Source organism: Taudactylus pleione, unplaced genomic scaffold, assembly GCF_031769625.1.
Source record: "Taudactylus pleione unplaced genomic scaffold, aTauple2 ptg000068l, whole genome shotgun sequence".
Lineage (NCBI taxonomy): Eukaryota > Metazoa > Chordata > Amphibia > Anura > Myobatrachidae > Taudactylus > Taudactylus pleione.
In genome coordinates this window covers 447,688-469,947 of record NW_028284470.1, presented here as the reverse complement: position 1 = coordinate 469,947, position 22,260 = coordinate 447,688, and the positions used below count along the sequence as shown (strand labels likewise).

The 22,260-nt window shown below is 48.5% G+C and overlaps 1 long non-coding RNA gene across 2 annotated transcripts in view; it reads right to left on the bottom strand.

Annotated features, from left to right (window-relative positions):
• Positions 1–7,894, bottom strand: part of LOC148534331 (uncharacterized) — a 51,145-nt gene extending 43,251 nt beyond the window's left edge. For both annotated transcript variants that reach the window (XR_015877660.1, XR_015877661.1), the window contains exon 1: positions 7,624–7,894. This is a non-coding gene — a long non-coding RNA (uncharacterized LOC148534331). The remainder of the gene's footprint in view (positions 1–7,623) is intronic.
• Between the last annotated feature and the right edge of the window lie 14,366 nt (positions 7,895–22,260).

Genomic DNA, 22,260 nt, shown 5'->3' with positions numbered 1-22,260 from the left:
TTCCGTCTGGCCACTCTACCATACAGGCCTGATTGGTGGATTGCTGCAGAGATGGTTGTCCTTCTGGAAGGTTCTCTCTCCACAGAGGAATGCTGTAGCTCTGACAGAGGGACCATCGGGTTGTTGGTCACCTCCCTGACTAGGGCCCTTCTCCCTAGATTGCTCAGTTTAGACTGCCGGCCAACTCTAGGAAGGGTCCTGGTGGTTCCGAGCTTCTTCCATTTATGGATGATGGAGGCCACTGTGCTCATTGGGACCTTCAACGCAGCAGATATTTTTCTGTACCCTTCCCCAGATTTGTGCCTCGAGACAATCCTGTCTTGGAGGTCTACAGTCGATTCCTTGGAGTTCATGCTTAGTTTGTGCTCTGACATGCACTGTCAAGTGTGGGACCTTATATAGACAGGTGAATGCTTAACAAAATCATGTCCAATCAACTGAATTTACCACAGGTGGACTACAATTAAGCTGTAGGAACATCTCAAGGATGATCAGTGGAAACAGGAAGCCCTCAGCTCAATTTTGAGATTCATGGTAAAGGCCGTGAATACTTATGTACATGTGATTTCTTAAGGTGCGTACACACACAACGATTTTTTGAATGATTTAACTATAATGACGTCGATTGTCGTTCAATCGTTCAAAAAATCGTTCAGTGTAAAACGATGAACGATTATCGTTCATGCGCGTTCACGTTTGTCGATTGCAGTTTGTAGTTCAGTCAGACTGGCCACCTGAAAGATTTTCAGTAGAAGTTGCAACATTTTTCCTTCAACACACAGAAAATCATTTATTAAGTAAAGTAAAACCAACTACTTTGTAAAACGATTTTCGTTCACTTTTTCAAGGGACAAACTGAACGAAAATCGTTCAATGAAAATCGTTTATTATTTACATCGTGTGTGTACGCACCTTTAGTGGTTTTTTTTATTAAATTTGCAAAAATCTCAAAAAATTTTTTTACATGTTGTCATTATGAGGTATTGTGTGTAGAATTTTGAGGACAAAAATAAATTTATTCCATTTTGGAATAAGGCTGTAACATAACAAAATGTGGAAAAAGAGAAGCGTTGTGAATACTTTCCGATGCGCTGTATACCCTGCCTGTCAAACACACACAACCCAAAGCCCATCATGAAAAGTGGTATACAATGGCATTGTCCTTGTACCCTCCCATCCACCCCAAACCAAGCACTTTAGCGACAGGGACTGCTACTTTTGTGGCTGAAGTGCTTGGTTTGTTTGGGCCCCCACACAAGCTTGGTGGTTTGGTTAAACCAAGCTACCAATAGTCTTAAGGCAGCTAACAGTGTTATTAATCATCATCACAGGTTAAAGATGTCATCATCCTCCTCATCACTGTTGTAAATATCATCATCATCCCACAATATTAGCTCATCCCCACTGGAAACCAATGTTACAGAAGTCTCTGCTTGCTGTAATTGGTTTTAAAGGTCTTTCTCATAGAATTTGTAGTTCATTTTCATGAACATCTGTTTTTCCACATGTTATGGAAGTAGCCTCCTATGCCGATCTCTTACAAGGTTCCCGGCTGTGCTAAACACTCTGTCTGAGTACACATTGGAGAGTGGACAGCTTAAGGACACCATAGCTACTGTAGTTTGAACAAGGGGCTCCAAATTTCCTTTTTTTGCAGGACCCATGCTGTGCATGTGCAGTAAGGGTCCTGCATGTTCGCATGCAGACTGTCAGTGATTGACAGTCTGCTGCCGTATGTGGGCAGGAGGGGGTGTTGACGGCCTCTGTATTTTAAAATGGGGCATGTCGCTGCCGTTGGGGGGGGGGGGGAGAGGTCAGGATCTCCATCTGCTGATGCAGATTTCCTAGCCTCTTTCTCCCATCTGCATGCATGACCCCATGGTCCACTTAGCTGTCCAATGTTATCGCAGATTATCGGATGCTGTGTCCTTGGACGTAGCTTGGATAAGTATTGCATGCTGGAGACATGATGCCTCCTGCTGCATTACCATAATTGTAAGGACAGAATTGCAAAGCTGCTTGCTAATTTGTACATTATCATCAAAGTAATCCTCCACCATCCTATTGAATCTTACTATATCAGATTGAGTCACTATATGTGGGGAATAATTTTAATGTCATAATGTTTCTCTCAGGTGCACTGAGTTGACTCATCATCATCAGTGGGTCTCTTGGAAAAGATCATGTTTTTCCTGGCAGTAGCATTTGCAGGAGAATCTGAAGCAGGAGACATCAAGTCATGTGTCATTTGAGCTGACAACTTGCTAGCTAGGAGCTCTTTGCATCTCTTAGGATCTTTGGCCCTGATTCAGAGCCGGTCGCTATTTGCGCTCGCTCGTCCAGAAAATAGGGGTGGCTATTCAAATGAACCGTTCGCTGTTTGCGGTCTGTTCACGCCTCTAGGTCTGAACGAGCGAACAAAACTTGCGGTCGTTTTTTGGGAAACTACGCCCCCTGGCCGCTCGCATCCGACGTCATGTCCGCTATTTATTAGATTAATCGAGTACATCGAACAGGGTATGAACTGCTCGCTATTCTTGTGGTTGGTTTTTGCTACCACAATTTTGCGAGCAGTTCTGGCTAAAAAAAACCCAGTGACGTGGTCAATGACGCTGCTGTTTTAAATATGCACACCCATAAAACGCCCGTTTTGACCTTTAAGCACGCCTGCGTTCTGATTTCCACTCCCCATTTTCAAGCACCTTCCCCTGTTACCACCCACATACGCCTCATCCTGTCACTCAAATTAGCAGGCATTCGCTATTTTGCGAGCACATGAATTTCGGCCGCACTGACTGGTTCGCGCATGCGTATAACGATCCGTACGCATGCGCAGTTGGGCAAACATCGCTCGGAGCGAACGAGCTGCCGCTTACGAGTGGCTCTGAATGAGGGCCTTTGTCAGTTAGAAAGCAAGACAAAACATACTTAAACCTCAGAACAAGCATGGTTGACAAAATGTACTGATCCAATTGCAACCCTTGAGTCCTGGCAAAGTGAATAAAGAATTTAGGGTGAGATGTATTAAGGCTTGGAGAACAATAAAGTGGAGAGAGATAATGTACCAACCAATCAGCTCCTAACTAATTTTTCAAACACAGCCTGTAAAGTGGCAGTTAAGAGGATTGGTTGGTACTTTATCTCTCTCCACTTTTTCTCTCTCTAAGGGGTGAATTTACTTTAGTGAATTTGCTAAAGTGAGAGTTTTTAGAAGTGGAGATGTTGCCCATAGCAACCAGTCAGATTCTAGCTATTATCTTCTAGAAGGTGCTAGTTAAATCTTAAGTAGAATCTGATTAGTTGCTATGGGCAACAGCTCCACTTCTAAAAACTCTCACTTTAGTAAATATAGCCCTAGGGCTTAGTACATCTATCCTTAATCTACAAGTCCAACATACTTTTATAGTTTTATCTCCTCCTTCAGCTTCTCTAGCTGATTTTTTAGTAGTTTAATTAAAACTAAGAGAATTCTTCAGTATGATGCATTAAGGTAACATGACCCACCACACCCTATGTTGGGGCATGTTGCTGGTTCTCCAGTTGCTGAAGCATATAAAGGGTGGAGTTCCACCTCGTTACTACATCTTGCTACTGTTGGTGGCAGGGCAAATTAAACTATTCTTGCAGCTGCTGCAATCTTCTACATGCAGTTGCTGCATGCTTAAAATGGCCAGAAATTGTACAGACCACAGTCTGCATTTTGTGCATAGACCTGTTATTTTTAAATTAAAACAAAAATCTAAAACCACCAAGATTATCGTGTGTGCAGAACATGGTATGTTTTCAAATTCACCCATTTGTAATGACAAATCCAGAGGAGTGTCGTAGGGGTAAATCATGTCAAGAATCATGTCTGTCCAAGATGGCATTCATGGGGGACTTTGCCCTGTTTTTTAAACATGGAGATTTACAGATGTGTGCTCATACATCTAGCCTCCTTGCACGCTAAACAGACCTAGTCGTGCCATGCCGCGGCGTAACTCGGTAGCGCCGAGCGTCTTTTTGTGCGACCCTTTACATTCAAATGTGTCTTATTCTGTGAGCGACTGCGGGTGTATCTGCATGCGAAACGCTATGTCACAGTGTCAGCGGCTGTAACATTGTAACGTAGCATTTCGTATGCAGATACACCCGCAGTCGCACACAGAACATAGGCATGCCACATATCATTTTTAATCACCAGAAGCTGCGTGTGCTAAATATTTGCATTGCTGTGCGAATAATACACAATTGAAGGTAAAAAGTTGCATGAAAAGACGCTCAGCGCTACCGAGTCACGTGAAGCTCCCGCGTTATGTGTAGCACGACTTGTAGCGCACGGAGGATAGATGTATGTGGACACATTTGTACTAAAGGCAAATACAGATGACAAAACACAAATCTCTCTGAAAAGCACAGGTGAAAACACAAATAGAAATAAATACACCATCGCCCAAACTCGCAAGCACTTTCCATAGAAAGTAGGAATACAACACGGGCATTTACCAAGAATCGTGTCTGCTAGCACAATTGTAAATGGAGCAAACTTGGGTCAAGATAGAAGTTAAAAATAGACCCCCCTCCTCAGCAGCGTGTTTAGCAGAAGCACTGCACAGATCAGTGTGAATCTTACGGATTGGGAGTTTGACTGGGGTGTTACACCGGTCAAACTGTAACGCAGGTGTCCTAGGGCGAGCTCAGGAAGGACAGAAAGCTCCCATGGAGCAGAAGGGCAATTATGTTTTTCAATATGGTGGTCACTAATGCTGTGTGCAGTATACAGTACAGCAGGGCCGTAACTAGGGTGGTGCGATCAGTGCCATGGCACAGGGCACCGCAGGGCAGGGGGCGCTGTTTGGACCTGTCAATTTTCCTGTTTGTTATCATTCTCTCTTGTAGCTTCCTCTTCTTTTATCCCCAACATCTCCCCTATCTATTCCCTGGCCCTTCCCCATGAAGCCATGGCCCTTTTTCAGATGCATTATCTTATGTCCCTATTTAAAAAATGGGTGGGCACCAATGCTCTCTCTGGCACAGGCAGGGCCGGATTAAGGGGGGGCACAGGGGCGGTCGTCCCTGGGCCCCCACACATGGAGGGGCCCCCACTAGCAGCGGTGTGCTGTCTGCACCCACCGGTAGCGTCCCCTCCGCTAGTGTAGTGTAGACCGCAGTGAGCGCAGTCCACACTACACAGTGACATACACACAGCATCCGGCGGCAGCTGTGTGTATGTTACAGCAGCCAATGAGAGTCAGACAGACTCTCATTGGCTGCTTCCTCAACTGAGGGTGCCGGCTGGAGCTCACTCATGAGCTCCGCCTTCCGGCTCCCCCCCCGGAGCTAGTGATGATGGGAGAGACGTCATGATGCTGATGTCTCTCCCAACTCTGTAACAGAAGACCCGGGACTCGGAGCAGACATCGGCGGTCGTGTCAAGAGCGGGGATTCAGGTACGGTTTTTTTGTGTGTGGGGGCACTGACACTGCATAGGGGGGCAGCAACAAGGGTCACTGTATAGGGGGGCCACTTCATGGAGGCACTGTATAGGGGTGTGTGTGCTACTAGGGGCAATGCTTAGGGGGGACTACTACTAGGGGCACTGTATAGGGAGGACTACTACTAGGGGCAGAGCATGGGGGGACTACTACTGGGGGTACTGTATAGGGGGGACTACTACTGGGGGCAGAGCATGGGATGACTACTGCTGGGGGCACTGCATAGGGGGGGGACTGTTACTGGGGGCAGAGCATGGGGGGACTACTACTGGGGATACTGCATAGGGGGGACTACTACTGGGGGCAGAGCATGGAGGGACTTCTACTGGGGGCACTGCATGGGGGGACTACTAGGGGCAGATCAAGGGGGGACTACTTCTGGGGGCACTGTATGGAGGGACTAATACTGGTGGCAGAGCATGGGGGGACTACTACTGGGGGCACTGCATGGGGGGATTACTAGGGGCAGAGCAAGGGGGGACTACTTCTGGGGGCACTGTATGGGGGGGACTACTAATGGGGGCAGAGCATGGGGGACTACTACTGGGGGCACTGTATAGGGGGGACTACTACTGGGGGCACTGTATAGGTGGGGACTACTACTGGGGGTAATGCTTTTGGGGGAATACTACTGGGGGTACTATATAAAGGACACTGCATAGGGGGACTACTACTGGGGGCACTGTATAGGGGGGGACTACTACTGAGGGCAATGCATAGGGGGGACAACTACTGGGGGCACTGTATAAGGGGGACCACTACTGTGGGCATTATATAAGGGGCACTGCATAGGGGGGACCAATACTGGGGGCACTGCATAAGGGGCACTACTACAGGGGGCACTGCATAGGGGGGACTACTACAGGAGGCACTGCATAAGGAGCACTGCATGGGGGGGCCATTACTGGGGACATTGCATAAGGGGAACTTCTACAGTGGGCATTGCAAGAGGGGCATTAAGGTGAATAGAAAGAAAGAAAAAATTCTTGGGTGACAAGAAACAGTGGTATATAGGGCCCCCCACAAGTTTGTTGCCCAGGGACCCCCACAGACCTTAATCCGGCCCTGGGCACAGGGCACCAAATAGTCTAGTTATGGCTCTGCAGTACAGTATGGTTATCACTTATACTCTCTGTAGTACAGGGTGTTTCACTCGCTAAAGGCCCCAAAGTTTTTCGTATAACTTTTAAAGTAATTCACATAATTTAGTGAAATGTGACACAGACTGTGATAAATGTGATACCTTGGTCTATGAGAAACATGAGGAAGTCATAGCAAGTGTTGAAAGTGTTCGCCATTAGCATCCAGGCCAGCTTGAACACGTGGCTCCATGTTATGGAAGGTTTGCAGCATGCCTTTATTGACTCAGTTTTCCAGTACGTCTGGATAATAAAACAGCTGTGTACCGGTTCATATCGGCACGTAGCACACAGGCAACATTGAATGTGGACACCACAGTACACAACACCACTGTCAGGAGCAGGAATACTTACTGACTAGCAGTGGCGGCTCCAGAGGTCGAGGTGGCTACAGCGCAGTGCAAAATTCAAATAATGGAACTTCTCCAACCACCATCCTCACTGGTTATATCCTCACTGGCAGTTGGCGTGGCTCCCCTTTGAATTTTGGACTGCGCTGCTGACTAGGGTGGTGAACAGCTGGTCTTCGCTTTGCGCATATGTGAATAGCTGGACTTCCTAATGTTTATCATAGCCCAAAGTGTGTGTAAAATTTCACTAAATTACGTAAATCACTTTAAAAGTTATATGGCTGCATGTGTGCGACCTGTCCTGACTAAGGACCCTTCCAAATTGGGACTCTTATGAATGTTAGTTCAGCCCACAAAATGGCTGCTTTCAGTGTATGCAGATTATGTGGCCTTTAAGGCATCTGACTTATGTTCTCTTTCACACACCTTTACCCTCAACAAATAAACATATGACAGAGCCATGTTTATCTGGCATACACTGTATTCACTGTATGAGCCAGGAATTCAATGCTCGCACTATGCGCACGATTGTGCAATAAATAACCTCATCTATGACACAGTGTTAAATCATGAGCAGAAAGGTAACGTTTATTTTACACCATGGATTACATAAGCAGAAGTCCAGCCTTGAATATAATCACAATAATTGGCTTTACTAACCTTTAGCTGGCAGCTTTTTGTGGTTTTCACCTATACTGTATGTTTTTTAGCACCTGGCGGGCGCTTGTGTTATTCCACCTCAGGTGTATATGGAGCTGCACAGTTCGGAAACCAGTGACCTTTCAGCCGCGGCCTGCTAGACACCTATATTTTTAAATGATCCATTTCTTGAAAACTGTAAAAAGGCCTTTGAAATTGAATATTGCCTAAGATCATGTTCCTGCTTTCTTTAGACCTCGGTCTTTCGTGCATTTTTCACATGCTGCTGTCACCTGAGATTCTACTCCATTTAGTGTGGACAGGGAACAGCCTTCAGCTTTGTTATGAATGAGAGATTTGTTGCACAGGCGCGTTAGAGACCTGCATTTTCTTTAAACATGTTGTGTACTGCGCACAGGGACACAGAATGGGTCACGTACAAAACAGAGAGCCTGAGGGCCGCCCAAATTTCAAAGTACTCAGCCAATTCGAAGGCCTTGGAAACACGTCTGTTCTCACCCCCCCCACCTGTCATTTTTCCAGCACTGATTTAAATTGCAGACCGATTGTTTCTGTTCTTATCATTAATAATATAGGGATTTGAATAACCAGGTAATATACAGGTTGAGTCTCCCATATCCAAAATGCTTGTGACCAGGGGTATTTTGGATAACGGAATATTACCTATTTTGGAATAATTGCATATCATAATGAAATAACTTGGGAATGGGACCCCAATATACACACAGAATGCATATATGTGTTATATGCACCTTATACACATATCCTGCAGCTCATTTTATACAATATTTTCAATAATTTTGTGGCTCAAGCAAAGTTTGTGTACATACATGAAATACATTTATGTTTCATATACACCTTATACACACAGCCTGAAGGTAATTTTATACCATATTTTAATAATTTGTGCCTTAGACAAAGTTTGTGTACATTGAACCATCAAAAATCAAAGGTTTTATTATCTCAGTCATGCCAAATTTATTCCGTAATTCGGAATATTCCGTATTTCGGAATATTTGGATATGGGAGACTCAACCTGTACTTAACTTATATACTTATATACTTATATTTTTTTTACAAGACATTAAGGGGCACATTTACCTCAAATACTTAGTATCCCCCGAATGTATGAAGGAAGGACCGCAGCAGGTATCTCCGATACCTGCTGCGATCCCTCCATTGCCGCCGGCAGCCGCCTCCCCCATAGGTTTCTATGGGGGATGCGATGCTGCCAAATGTATCAATATCGGGAATGCATCGCATTCCCGATGTTGACCCCAGCACCTAACGCCATCTGCAGATAGCGTTAGCCGCTGTGTCCTATGGGCACTTACCGCATTTGAGCCGGCGGAGGGATCTTCCAGATCCCTCCGCCGGCAATGGGCGCTGCTCATGTGCAGTCCACGGGTCTGCGCATGCGCAGCAGCCAGGAATGTGCTCCGGCCACATCGCAGGGACGGGCTATTTTCGGAGCCCGTCTTCGTGCATGTGCCGGGTCATACATTCGGCCGGTATGATCGCATTTTGCAATGCGATCATGGGCGATACTGCATGCAATGATCGCATTGCAAAATGCGATCCTTAATAAATGGGCCCCTAAATGTCTAACACAAAAAGAATAAATCACCACATTTTCTCTTCACTCGTCATTAGTGAAATTTGCACACTTGCTCTTAACGACCTGAACGTGCAAATGCCCAGACAATACACGGCTATCTCAAAATGATGTACTTTTTTTTTTTTTACAAAATACTAATTGGCGCATACACAGGACAAGCTGGCAAAGTGATAATAGAACTTTTAGCACTGCCAGCCAGCACCATCAACAGAAGCAGGGGCGTTTCTAGTGAGGGGGCCCGTGTGCAGTCTCCAACACGGGCCCACTCCTCTCCGTCCGGCAGCCGGCTGCACACTGAGCAGAGCGCGGCCAGCGCCGCACTAATAGACTCTGGGCACTAGAGTGTGCCCAGAGTCTATAGCGCATGCACATGTGCAAACAACGTGAAAATGGCCGTGGCGGCCATTTTCCAGCCGTTTTTACAGGGACTCCGGAGAGCTAAGTTTTATGGGTGCGGGCGCCCCCTGGACCCAGGGGCCCGCGTGCCCCGCACACCTTGCACCCATTATAAATACGCCCCTGAACAAAGGTGTGGCGTGGAGTTGCAGCGCCTGGAGCAAGCACATGCTATGCTCCCCCCTACAGTATTGAAGTGTTTCTGGGGAGAGGGTGTGTTCTAACAGGTGAGACCATGCTCTGCAGGTGCTATGTGTGTAGACTGAGGGACTGATTCAGAGGAGGATGCTGCTGCGTCCGCTCTTTCACGTTGCTGAAGTCGCGGCTGCGATAATATGCAAATGCTGGTATTAGCCTTCCCCTGGTGTAGTAGCCTGCGTCTGATTATGCAAGGACTGAGACACCCACTTTCTGCATCTCTGCATGGTGTAACACCGCCGGCGATTCTATACACGCCACTATTGGCGCACCATTATGCGCACTGTCATCACTTGTGCCAGCCCTATGGCATGTGTAGTTTCTCCGTCTATGGCATCCTGTGGCTGCGGCTGCGTGTTTGGGAACGCAGCCACTATCACTGGCGTGCACTTTGCTCCCATGACAGCCCATGAGAGTGACTTTTATTTGTGTTCACTTCTAGCCACCTGCCAGTCACCGCCCATGAACACCCATCACTTTGCCGCCCTATTTCTGATACCCTCTGTCCCGATCTCAGCAGCACCTTAGTGCCTATACTCTGTGTAACGTGTTTTAGGGGTATTCTGTTTTTTTTTTGCACATGCGCAGTTGCAAATAATCGATGAACTACATGAACATCGCATTGCGCGCAAATTGTGTGCAAATCTGAACCAGGCCCTGAGGGTGCAATACCGGGGCAGTGCTAGGGCATGAGGGTAAAGTGGGGCAGTGTGTAGGTTGAAGAGGGAAATGGGGCAGTATTTGGAGATGGGTGCAGTGTTGGGGAAGAATGTGGAAGGGGGAGCAGTATTTGGAGGTGGCACAGTGTTATGGGATTATGGGAGCAGTGTTGGAGCACTGTGTGGAGTGGGGGCAGTGTTGGGGGCATTGTGTGGAGTGGGGGCAGTGTTGGGGCATTGTATGGAGTGGGGGCAGTGTTGGAGCATTGTGTGGAGTAGGGACAGTGTTGGGGCATTGTGTGGAGTAGGGACAGTGTTGGGACATTGTGTAGAGTAGGGACAGTGGGCCTGATTCAGAGCCGCTCGTAAGCGGCCGCTCATTCGCTCCGAGCGATGTTCGCACAACTGCGCATGCATATGGGTCGCAATGCGCATGCGTAAACCAGTCAGTGCAGTCGGAAATCGAGCGCTCTCAAAATAGCGTGCCTGCTAATTTGAGTGACAGGATGAGGCGTTTGCGGGTGGTAACGGGAAGGTGCTTGAAAACGGGGAGTGGTGATCCGAACGCAGGCGTGCCAAACGGTCAAAACAGGCATTTTAAGGGTGTGCATAATTAACAAAGCAGCGTCATCGGCCACGTCAAATAGTTGTTTCTTAGCCTGAACTGTTCGCATGATTGCGGTAGGAAAATCCAACCACAAGCACTGCGAGCAGTTCAGACACCTTTCGATGTACTCGATTAATCAAATAGATAGAGGAGATGACGTAGGATGCGAGCGGCCAGGGGGCGTCTTTACAAAATAGCGAGCGCATGTTTCGTTCGCTCGCTCAGACATAGAGGTGTCAACAGACCACAAAGAGCGAGTGCTCAATTTAAATATCCGTCCCCTTTTTCTGAACGAGCGAGCGCAAATAGCGTCCGGCTCTGAATCAGGTCCAGTGTTGGGGCATTGTGTGGAGTGGGGACAGTGTTGGAGCATTGTGTGGAGTAGGGACAGTGTTGGGGCATTGTGTGGCGTGGGTGCAGTGTAGGCGCATTGTGTGGAGTTGTGGCAGTGTTGGGGCATTGTATGGAGTAGGGACAGTGTTGGAGCATTGTGTGGAGTGGGGACAGTGTTGGAGCATTGTGTGGAGTAGGGACAGTGTTGGAGCATTGTGTGGAGTAGGGACAGTGTTGGGGCATTGTGTGGAGTGGGGGCAGTGTTGGAGCATTGTGTGGAGTAGGGACAGTGTTGGAGCATTATGTGGAGTAGGGACAGTGTTGGGGCATTGTGTGGAGTGGGGGCAGTGTTGGGGCATTGTGTGGAGTGGGGACAGTTGTTGGAGCATTGTGTGGAGTAGGGACAGTGTTGGGGCATTGTGTGGAGTGGGGGCAGTGTTGGGGCATTGTGTGGAGTGGGGGCAGTGTTGTAGCATTGTGTGGAGTACGGACAGTGTTGGGGCATTGTGTGGAGTAGGGACAGTGTTGGAGCATTGTGTGGAGTAGGGACAGTGTTGGGGCATTGTGTGGCATGGGTGCAGTGTAGGAGCATTCTGTGGAGTTGTGGCAGTGTTGGAGCATTGTGTGGAGTAGGGACAGTGTTGGGGCATTGTGTGGAGTAGGGGCAGTGTTGGAGCATTGTGTGGAGTAGGGACAGTGTTGGGGCATTGTGTGGAGTGGGGGCAGTGTTGGAGCATTGTGTGGAGTAGGGACAGTGTTGGGGCATTGTGTGGAGTGGGTGCAGTGTAGGCGCATTCTGTGGAGTTGTGGCAGTGTTGGAGGATTGTGTGGAGTAGGGACAGTGTTGGGGCATTGTGTGGAGTAGGGACAGTGTTGGAGCATTGTGTGGAGTAGGGACAGTGTTGGAGCATTGTGTGGAGTAGGAACAGTGTTGGAGCATTGTGTGGAGTAGGGACAGTGTTGGGGCATTGCGTGGAGTAGGGACAGTGTTGGAGCATTGTGTGGAGTAGGGACAGTGTTGGAGCATTGTGTGGAGAGGGGGCAGTGTTGGAGCATTGTGTGGAGTAGGGACAGTGTTGGAGCACTGTATGGAGTAGGGACAGTGTTGGAGCATTGCGTGGAGTGGGGGCAGTATTGGAGCATTGTGTGGAGTAGGGACAGTGTTGGAGCATTGTGTGGAGTTGTGGCAGTGTTGGAGCATTGTGTGGAGTAGGGACAGTGTTGGAGCACTGTGTGGAGTAGGGACAGTGTTGGAGCATTGTGTGGAGTAGGGACAGTGTTGGAGCATTGTGTGGAGTAGGGACAGTGTTGGAGCATTGCGTGGAGTAGGGACAGTGTTGGGGCATTGTGTGGAGTGGGGACAGTGTTGGAGCATTGTGTGGAGAGGGGGCAATGTTGGGGCATTGTGTGGAGTGGGGGCAGTGTTGGAGCAGTATGAGGAATAAGAGCAGTGTTGGGGTAATATTTGTATGGGGGACAGTAAAGGAGGGAGCCCTGGATGCACTAATATAATACAACAGAAAAGAAAACAGGGAAATAACACTAATGCCGGGTACACACTAGACTAGCGGTTTTCAACCGCTATGCCGCGGCACACTGGTATGCCGTGAGGAGTTCTTAGGTGTGCCGTCAGCGATGTGCCCGCCAGTGCGCATCTGATATTGCCAGTTAAAACTTCAGGCAAGGGGAGCGTTGGACTCTTATGGATTGCTCAGATACGGCCCGGGCCATGACATTTGTCCTGACCTAGAGAACCGCGGCTGTGTGACATCATAGGTCACGCAGCCGCCTCGCTGTCCCTCCCGCCCGCAGAGTGCTCACTGCACTGCTGACCTGCACTGCAGTGAGTGACTAAGCAGGGCTCCAATCACAGTACTTCAACAACTCCTGCCGCTGAGGGACAGGGACAACTGTGATCTTCTCTGCTGTTGGAAGTTACGGCACAAAGTGTGTTTTTGTTTTTCTCTGTGGGGGCCATTGTGAATGTGTTTGTTCTGTGGAAGGCATTGTAATTGTGCTTTTTCTGTGGGGCTATTGTGTTTTTTACTATGGGGGGGCCACTGTTATTGTTTTTTTTTCTCTGTAGGGGCCATTGTGAATGTGTTTCTTCTGTGGGGGCCACGTGTTTTTTTTTCTGTGGGGGCCACTGTTATTATGATTTTTTCTGTGCGGGCCATTGTGATTGTGTTTTTCTGTGAGGGCCACTGTTATTGTTACTAGACAATATGTCGTCCGATCCAGCGGATCAGAGCAACATATCGGGCACATCGTCTAGTGTGTACCCGCTTTGTGGCTGACGATGCACGCTCCTGCGCTATGTCAGCGACATCGCCTGTTGGATCGGCATGCATGCGATATATTGTTAGCGATGGCCATGCAGCCAAATGCAGCATGGGCCCCGCTGTCGCTCCCGGCATTGGCAAGTGTGTATGCCCTTGCTGACGCTGACTAGGTCGGCACACACTAGACCATACTTGCCTACTTTTGAAAAGTAGTTTCAGGGAGATGACATACGACAGTAAAAAGTGCTGCGCGGAGTGCAACGAGCTGCTGAGGGGCATGGCCATCACCACCCAAAAGGTGTGTCTAGATCAATGCAGCCCCGAGAAGCTGGTGTCAGGCATACGCATGCACGGCGCCACCGACGCTTGTGCGCAGGTCCTGATGCCTGCTAGATTCATTGAGCAGGCTCTGGGACCCAGAACAGCAGCAGCAGCGGTAGCCCCCCTCAGGTAAGAGGGCATCAGCAACTGCTGGTTAGGGATAGGCTGCGGGAGGGGAGGGTTAGGGATAGGCTGCGGGAGGGGAGGGTTAAGGATAGGCTGCGGGAGGGGAGGGTTAGGGATGGGCTGTGGTAAAGGTGGGTTAGGTTATGGAGAGGGTTAGGGTACTTACCTACAGGCGTTGGGATTCTGACTTTCGGGATGCCGTTGTCGGTATTCTGACCGACGGCATCCCGTCCGCTGGGATCCCGTACCCAACTCGTTTCCAATACTGCTCAGACACCCCGTTATAATTCTGCACCAGCAAAATATATTTATTGCTATATAATTTTATTTTTATTGTATTTGTACCCTGAATATATTCTCACAGTACACGTGCGCTGGAGTATAATAACTTTGGAAGAAATAGGTTTTGGCTGCTTCCTCATATTTTACATTCAACACTTGACGTCAGTGACCCCAGATAATAAACTCAGAGGAATGTTATCTGCAGCAATGCAAATAAAGGAAAATACTTTTCACATCAATTTCTACATTTAGGATGCTGAGCTTCCCGTTCCAGGGCCTTGGTCTGTTATTTATGTGTCCACAGCCATTAATTCATACTTGAAAATTGCCAGTGTTTAGTTGGTATAGAATGTGTAACATAATCCAGGCTTCACCTTTCCAAATTCCTGGTACTGATACTGTATTATGTCTGCAACTAGAGGAGCTGCGGGCATGTAAATGTTTTCTGGGGGCCAGAACCTGCATCGTAACTCTAACCAATGCAAGTACTGCGGTTTATTTATAGGTGGCGGAGTCTCGCCATTTGCGGATGTGAACAGGGATCCGTGCAACTTAGAATCCGCTCCTCACTGTGCACATGTAACAAAAACGCGCACACGTCTCTATATACTTTCCCATGTGATTTTTAAAGGGAAAACAGCAACAGATGTAGTTTGGATTTATTTGCAATTAATTCCATCAATTGAAAATGCAACTTTCACATTTGTTAATAAAACTGTGAAGCCGTTTTTTACAAGAAGACTTTCTGTAATCTGTGGTGAGGTTTAATATACACACAGGGCCTGATTCAGCATTTCTGCTTATACACAGAATGCTAATATCAGCGGGGATATGCAAATGTTTGCATTCGTAATGCGATCGCAGCCTGACATAAGGACGCCCACTTTCTCTTACTCACATCCGTATACTTGGGCAACATAGCGAAACAATCGGCAGCATCGAGTAACATCGGACCCATACGCACAGTTAAGGCAGGTCAGACCTCACTCAGGAATTGCTAACTTCAGCCTCAGGCTGTGTATGGTATTGCAGTGACTAATTTATGTACGCCCCTGCAACGCCGTCCCAACGCACTGGCACACCTGAGTTTACCTGACCACCACCCCCCCAGTCACCACCCACAAATGACACTTCCTGTCAATCACTCTACCATGGGTCTGTGGGCCTGATTCAGACCCGCTCGCAAGCGATATGCGCCCGCAAGCGGGTAGATGACCGGGCAGTGCGCAAGCCCCGGATTGAGCGAGAAATCACTCGCTTCGGCGCTCGCATTCAATAGGGACGACTGTCGATGTTGATCGAAAGCTTGTCCCGTTTGGTAGGCGTGTCGGGGGGGGTGGCTGGCCAAACGGTGGCGTTCCCGAAGGAACGCCTGCCCTTTGGGGGCGGCCCCACTGACATCATGAGTGTCATCACGACCATCATCTGGCCGCTCACTAAAGCTGTGGGTGGTCACCAACAGCTTAGCGAGCGGCCAGTAGGCCGAACAAAAAAAAACATGCGGCCGCCCTAATTCAGAACGAGTGCTCGCTTTTTGTGTACACAGGGCCTGATTCAGACCCGCTAGCTAGGCAGCGTTCGCATGCAGACAGCCGATGTTTACATTCTGCGCATGCGTATGCATCGCAGGGCACGTGCGCAAACCAGTGCAAGCAATCGGGCGTGCATAATTAACAGGCAGCATCATAGTACATGTCACTTGGTTGAATTTTACACTGAAGTGCTTGCAGTGCTTGCGGTAGGGTATGGTCAACCACAAGTGCTGCGTATGCATACGATGGTGCTCGATGGTTGCATACACTTCCTGGAGATGATGTGCGCAAGTGGGCGTCTTAAGACAGGCTGGTGGGCGTCTGCATACACAAGGCGATCTCACACCAAGACATAGTGGACATGCTAATGCCTTGCCGTGCGATCGCCTGCCTTGCCGAATTTGCATACGCATCTAGCGAGCGAACGCATCTAGCGAGCGGGTCTGAATCAGGTCCACACTGCAATCTCATTCCCGATCACAGAGGCTAGTTCGCACATGCGCACTACGATGCATATGCATGTGCGGATTGCGAAAATCGTCCAACTGCGTGCATCTTAGAACTTGCGATTCTTGCTGAATCTGGAGTTGGGTACTTACAGGCCCTGTCAGGATTCTGGACCTTCGGGCTTCCGGCGTCAGTATTTGATCCGGCGGCAATACAGCCGCCGGCTATTCATACCCAACCCCTTATAAACATCTTCTTTGTGTATTGTAATCATTTTTACAGTTAACCAGCTTTGTGGAACTCCCTTAAACTGCAAGGAGACAGAAGATGAGGCAGCAACAGCTCAGGCTCGCTTCTCTATAGTTAGACACTGCTTGCAGGCCACACCACAGGCAGTACGCTGCACAGAAAGAGAGCTAATAGAGGCAAGCCTCTCAGTATGGGGGGCATTTCAAATTTGGCGCCAGCTGCGTGCCAAATGGAGCACACAGACCGGCAGACTGATTGGCTGCCATTCCTTGAGCCCCGATCGGATCGCAGCCAGTGTTGTCTCTTCATGTTTGCCTGCCGGTCCACACCGCTGCCACCCGGGCAACCCTTTGTCCGGGTCAGGAGGCGCAACTATCTGCTCGGTCGGGCCTCTCGAAGGCCAGACCAGCCCTTCTGGCATTTGACAGATTGGCCAGATGGCTAGTCGGGCCCTGATTCACTGTATGAGGTGACAATCAGTGGCGTAACTAAGGGGGGGTCATGCAGGGTGTGTGCCATGGGCGCCGTAGGACCGGCGGTGCAAAGGGGTGCCGCCGGCCACGGTACCGACACGCCCTAGTTAGGCAGTGTAGCACCGACCGCAGTGTGTGCAGTCAGCGCTACATATTTACAAAGGACCAGCGCTAAGCTTCCCTGCTTCCCAGCGCCGGTCCTTTGCTGCACAGCCGAGACCTTCCCTCCTCCTGAGCGCTTACCCAATAGCGCCAGGAGGAGGGTGGGAGGCGGGCGGTCTCAGGCTGTGCAGTAACACACACATTGCCACCAGTGCGGCAGCTACCAATGAGAGTCAGACAGACTCTCATTGGCTGCTGCAGCACACACATATCCGCCGCGCGGCAGCGATGTGTGTGTTAACCAGCAGCCAATGAGAGTCAGACAGACTCTCCTTGACTGCTGAGCTCCCACTGCAAGAGCCGGCTCCCTTCCGGCTCCTGCAGTGGGTAATGGGAGAGATGTCATGATGTCATGACGTCTCTCCCATAGTGCAGAGCGCGCCAGCCCAGGAGGACTGACATGCGGCGCTGGGAGCAGTGGCTGGAGCTGGAGCATGGATTTTTACTTGTGTTGTATGTTTGCACATCGGGGCGGGGAGCACTACTGGGGGCACCATTACAGGGGGGAGCACTACAGGGAGCACCACTACTGGGGGCACCATTACTGGGGGGACCACTACTGGGGACACCATTACTGGGGGGGACCACTACCAGGGGTGGGGCACTACTGGGGACTACAACTGGGGGGGACTACTATTGGGGGCACTGCATCAGGAGGGGGGGGACTACTACTGGGGGCACTATATAAGGGGCTTACTACTAGGGGACTACTACTGGGGGCACTAAATAGGAAGGAAAACTACAGGGGGCACTGTATAAGGGGCACTGGACAGGGGGGATCACTGCTGGGGGTCTGTATAAGGGGGATCACTACTGGGGGCACTGCATAAGGGGGGCTACTGCTGGGGGCACTATATAAGGGGCTTACTACTAGGGGCACTGCATTGGGGGGACCACTAGGGGCACTAAATAGGGAGGAAAACTACAGGGGGCACTGTATAAGGGGCACTGGATAGGGGGAATCACTGCTGGGGGCCTGCATAAGGGGGGGGACTACTGCTGGGGGCACTATATAAAGGAGCACTGCATAAGGGAGACCACTACTGGGGGCACTTCATAGGGGGGGGACACTGCATAAGGGAGACCACTACTGGGGTACTGTATAAGGGGCACTACTATGGGCCTACATAAGAGGGACCACAACTGGGGATATTGCATACTGGGGGTACTGTATAAGGGGACACTACTGGGGTTAAGGTGCACATGGAAAGGAATGTTCAGAGTGACGATAAAAGGGGGTGTCATGTTGACACGCTCCATTTTTAAGTTGCCACGCCCATTTTTTTGCAGCACGCGCCAAAGGCGTGCGCGCATAGGGGCGGGAGGGGCTCCATTTTTATATTTGCCCTGGGCTCCAAATACGCCACCGGTGACAATTGATGCTTATGTCATATGATGATAATATTAACTGGCAGAGACCAGGAGATCTGAACATTTGAAAGTGGAAACACTGGTTTGGAATCACCCACACACCAGTAATTGGTTCCATCAGAGGGTGAGAAAGAGGTGCAAACTAAAATGGGCAGGTGCCGCCCCCGCAGCAGGATGTAGGTTGCTGCAAACATTTCTCCTCCTCCACCCCGATGCCAGCAGGTGGGTCGCTATTCTTATATTGCATTAAGCATTAAGGCAGTGAGCGCTGGGCTCCCTAGGACCAAGGAGCCCTAGGCACCCGCCTGTATTGGCTTGTTAGTAATCTGGCTCTGCACACCGCCCAATAATCCTTTAGTTCCAAACGATCCATTGGATTCCAAATCTCGCCAATGTAGTGTCTCTGTACACACTGTCAGGTAATTGTGCTTACAGGTTGGAAAATGCTAATTATTTATAACTAGGGAATCCCAGCGGTAACCGCCTTAGTTATGGAAGATATTATGGATATTAGTTACAGAGGATATTATGGAGATAATGAGTCTGTAATTTGAGGGTTATTTGTCATAAACAGTTCTTCTAAATATGGAGGAGCAACCACATTGGGCAACAAAACCTTTCCACTGTGACAGCAGCCTGTAAAATGCCCGTTAATCTCCCCTACCAAGAAGTGTAGGGCACGGCAGTTCACACATTGCACGTCCATAGGACCTCGGACTGTAAACCATCTTTAGATTGTGAATCTGTTCCAGGGGTGCTTATAACTTGTAAACACAGTTCTACATTGCACCTGGCAGTGTTATTCCCCTGTATTTTGTTTATATTTGGAAAGGGTTGTAAAAATTACTACCTATTACTGTACCTGTGCTCGGGATGTAGTTATGATCCCAGCAGTTGGGATGCCGGCAATTAGAATGCCGACGCCGGAATCCTGACACCAGTCAGAATCCCAATCGCTGACATCCCGCTGACATCCCCGGCGGTAAGTATTGGGGTTAGGGGGAAGGAGAGGGGTTAGGGCATACTTGCCTACCTTGCAGATTCGGCCATTTGCCGACCCCTCCACAGCTCCCGCGCAAACCCCCGCAGTGGGAGGGGGGGCAATGACGCGATCTCAGTAAACACTTGTGTAGCGGGACCAAAATGGTGCGGTCGCATGGTCATGCCCCCTGCCCCTAATTTTGGGTAAATATCCCGGCCACACCCCTCTATGCCGCACCATGCCCCCCCACTATGTCCACCTGGCTGTGGTGGGGGGAGGGCTAGGTTTAGGGGGTGGTAGAGAGAGGGTTAGATTTAGGGGTAGGGGTCGTCAGTGTAACCCAATCGGGGTGCCGAGAGCAAAACAGGCAAATGAGGCAAATTCAATTTGCTTTTAGCCAGACGGCACTTTTCGCGGCTAATTGAATTCGCCCCATAGACGTGCAGCCATAACATACAGCATCCATGTCCCGGAACAGTGGTAAATCATACACTAACAGCAGTGGATTTTCAGCACGGCTGCCTACACAGACCAGTTCACAAGCCTGTGAATAAACCAACAGTATATGATTCGTTTATCAAGGACAACCACTCAGCTCCAATTCTCTGGTTACTAAGAGCAACTATCAGTGTTCTAATAAGCTCTTCTGTCACATTAAAATCCTCTGATGACGATGATATCTGAGCTTATATTCTAATATTGGAGGTTTGATTTTGTCCATATTTACCTCTTTACAGCTATGGGAGAGCATTATTTATAACTCTGTTGCAAGATACAACAAATATAGAGCAACAAAATGATCTTTAGACGTGTCAGCCAATGTAATGGTGCATACACACGGTCAGATTTTTCCTTCAGATATGAACGATAACGATTTAAAAATCGTTCAGTCGTTCATATCTGAAGGAAAATCTGACATACCTGAACAATGGACGATCAACGATCGTCGATATAACGATATCTGACATCTGATGTGTTTGCAGTCAGACTTGGACGATTCCATTCATCTTACTGCAGTCAAAAATTGTTCAATCGTTCAAATCGTTCAAAACTTTGGTAAAATCGTTCAAATCGTTAAATCGTTCAATCGTTCATCTGACAAATCTGACAAGTCTGACAAATCTGACCGTGTGTATGCTCCATAAGTGTTCTGTATTGTACTTTATGTACATTTTATGAGTGCAGTGTATTACAGCATATGCTGTATTATCTTTTCATTTATTTTTATCCTTGTGAAAGTGTTGTAATATAAATATCAAATTGATTATATATTGCTGGGTGGTAATTATAGGTTTGCGCAGCCTATTTTTAAATATACATTTTTTGAAAAAGAATACACAACTTTTATTTGTGGGCAACTGCAATCAACTAATTACCCACACCCAGATCACATGGTGAGTGCCAGAGTCAGCCAAATGTCTATCCTTCAAACACCCCTGCCTGTACCCAACTCCTATGCTCTTGGCCATTTTTTTAAACAACAATGTCATACAGTATGGACTGTATTTACTGGAAATATCATTAAACATGCCAAGCTGCCAATCATCATCACAGCAATATAAACATTTCTTTTAAAACAATATTGGTTTCTCTATTATTTACCTTGCAAATTTTTTCAACCCAGGTATAAAGTGAATGTTACAGGTACAGACAGCAATACTTGAACACAGGTGACAAGAAAGGGGATGCTACAGGTGCCTAGTGAAGCAAATGACAGCAATACTTGAACACAAGTGACGAGAAAGGGGATGCTACAGGTGCCTGGTGAAGCACATGACATCAATACTTGGGCACAGGTGTCTGCACTCACAATGGGGTGTAGTAGGCACATTGTTATCACTCCTGCCACCTGCAAGGGCTACACCAGGGGTTGACCACAAACTGCACTCACTCTGCTGTGTAACTATACATGCCAGCATGCCCTGCCATGGCACATGTTGCTCTGTAAGACATGCTGAGATGTGTAGTTAACAGGAAATGTGGAGTCGCACATTGCCTTCCCCTGCGCTACTGACAGCCCAGGGGAACGCAGTGTGCGACACTCCATTCATTCATCTGCTGACGAGGCAAGGGAAGTAATGTCATAGCTGATTTAAATACAAACGCCCACAAGTGAGACGTGTGTACGATGAACTATCTACAGACATTAGACTGAGGTCCAGACACTCTGCACTTTCTGAATGATACCAAAATGATGGGATGACATAGCTATACCGGGAGCCATCCCGACAGGTTTTAGACCGACCATCGGGCCCTGGTGCAGCGTACACACTACACAATTATTGGGCCAAGCTGACAGATATAGCCATGCCGGGCCGAGAATCACATACAGTAGTGAGTATTCAGCTTTATACGCACTCTGACCAACTAGAATCACCAAGCAATGCAGTTTTGTATAATACGTATATTGGGCCTGATTTATTAGGGATCGCTATTGAGATCGCAGCTGTGATTACGCACGCAGTCTCACTGCGAAAATATGCTAACAATTGCTATGACAATGCCATCGCAGCCTAACATAAGGATGCCCACTTTACCTTACACACATCCATAATACTTAGCAAGTCTGCGGAACCATCGGTAACATCGAGTACCATCG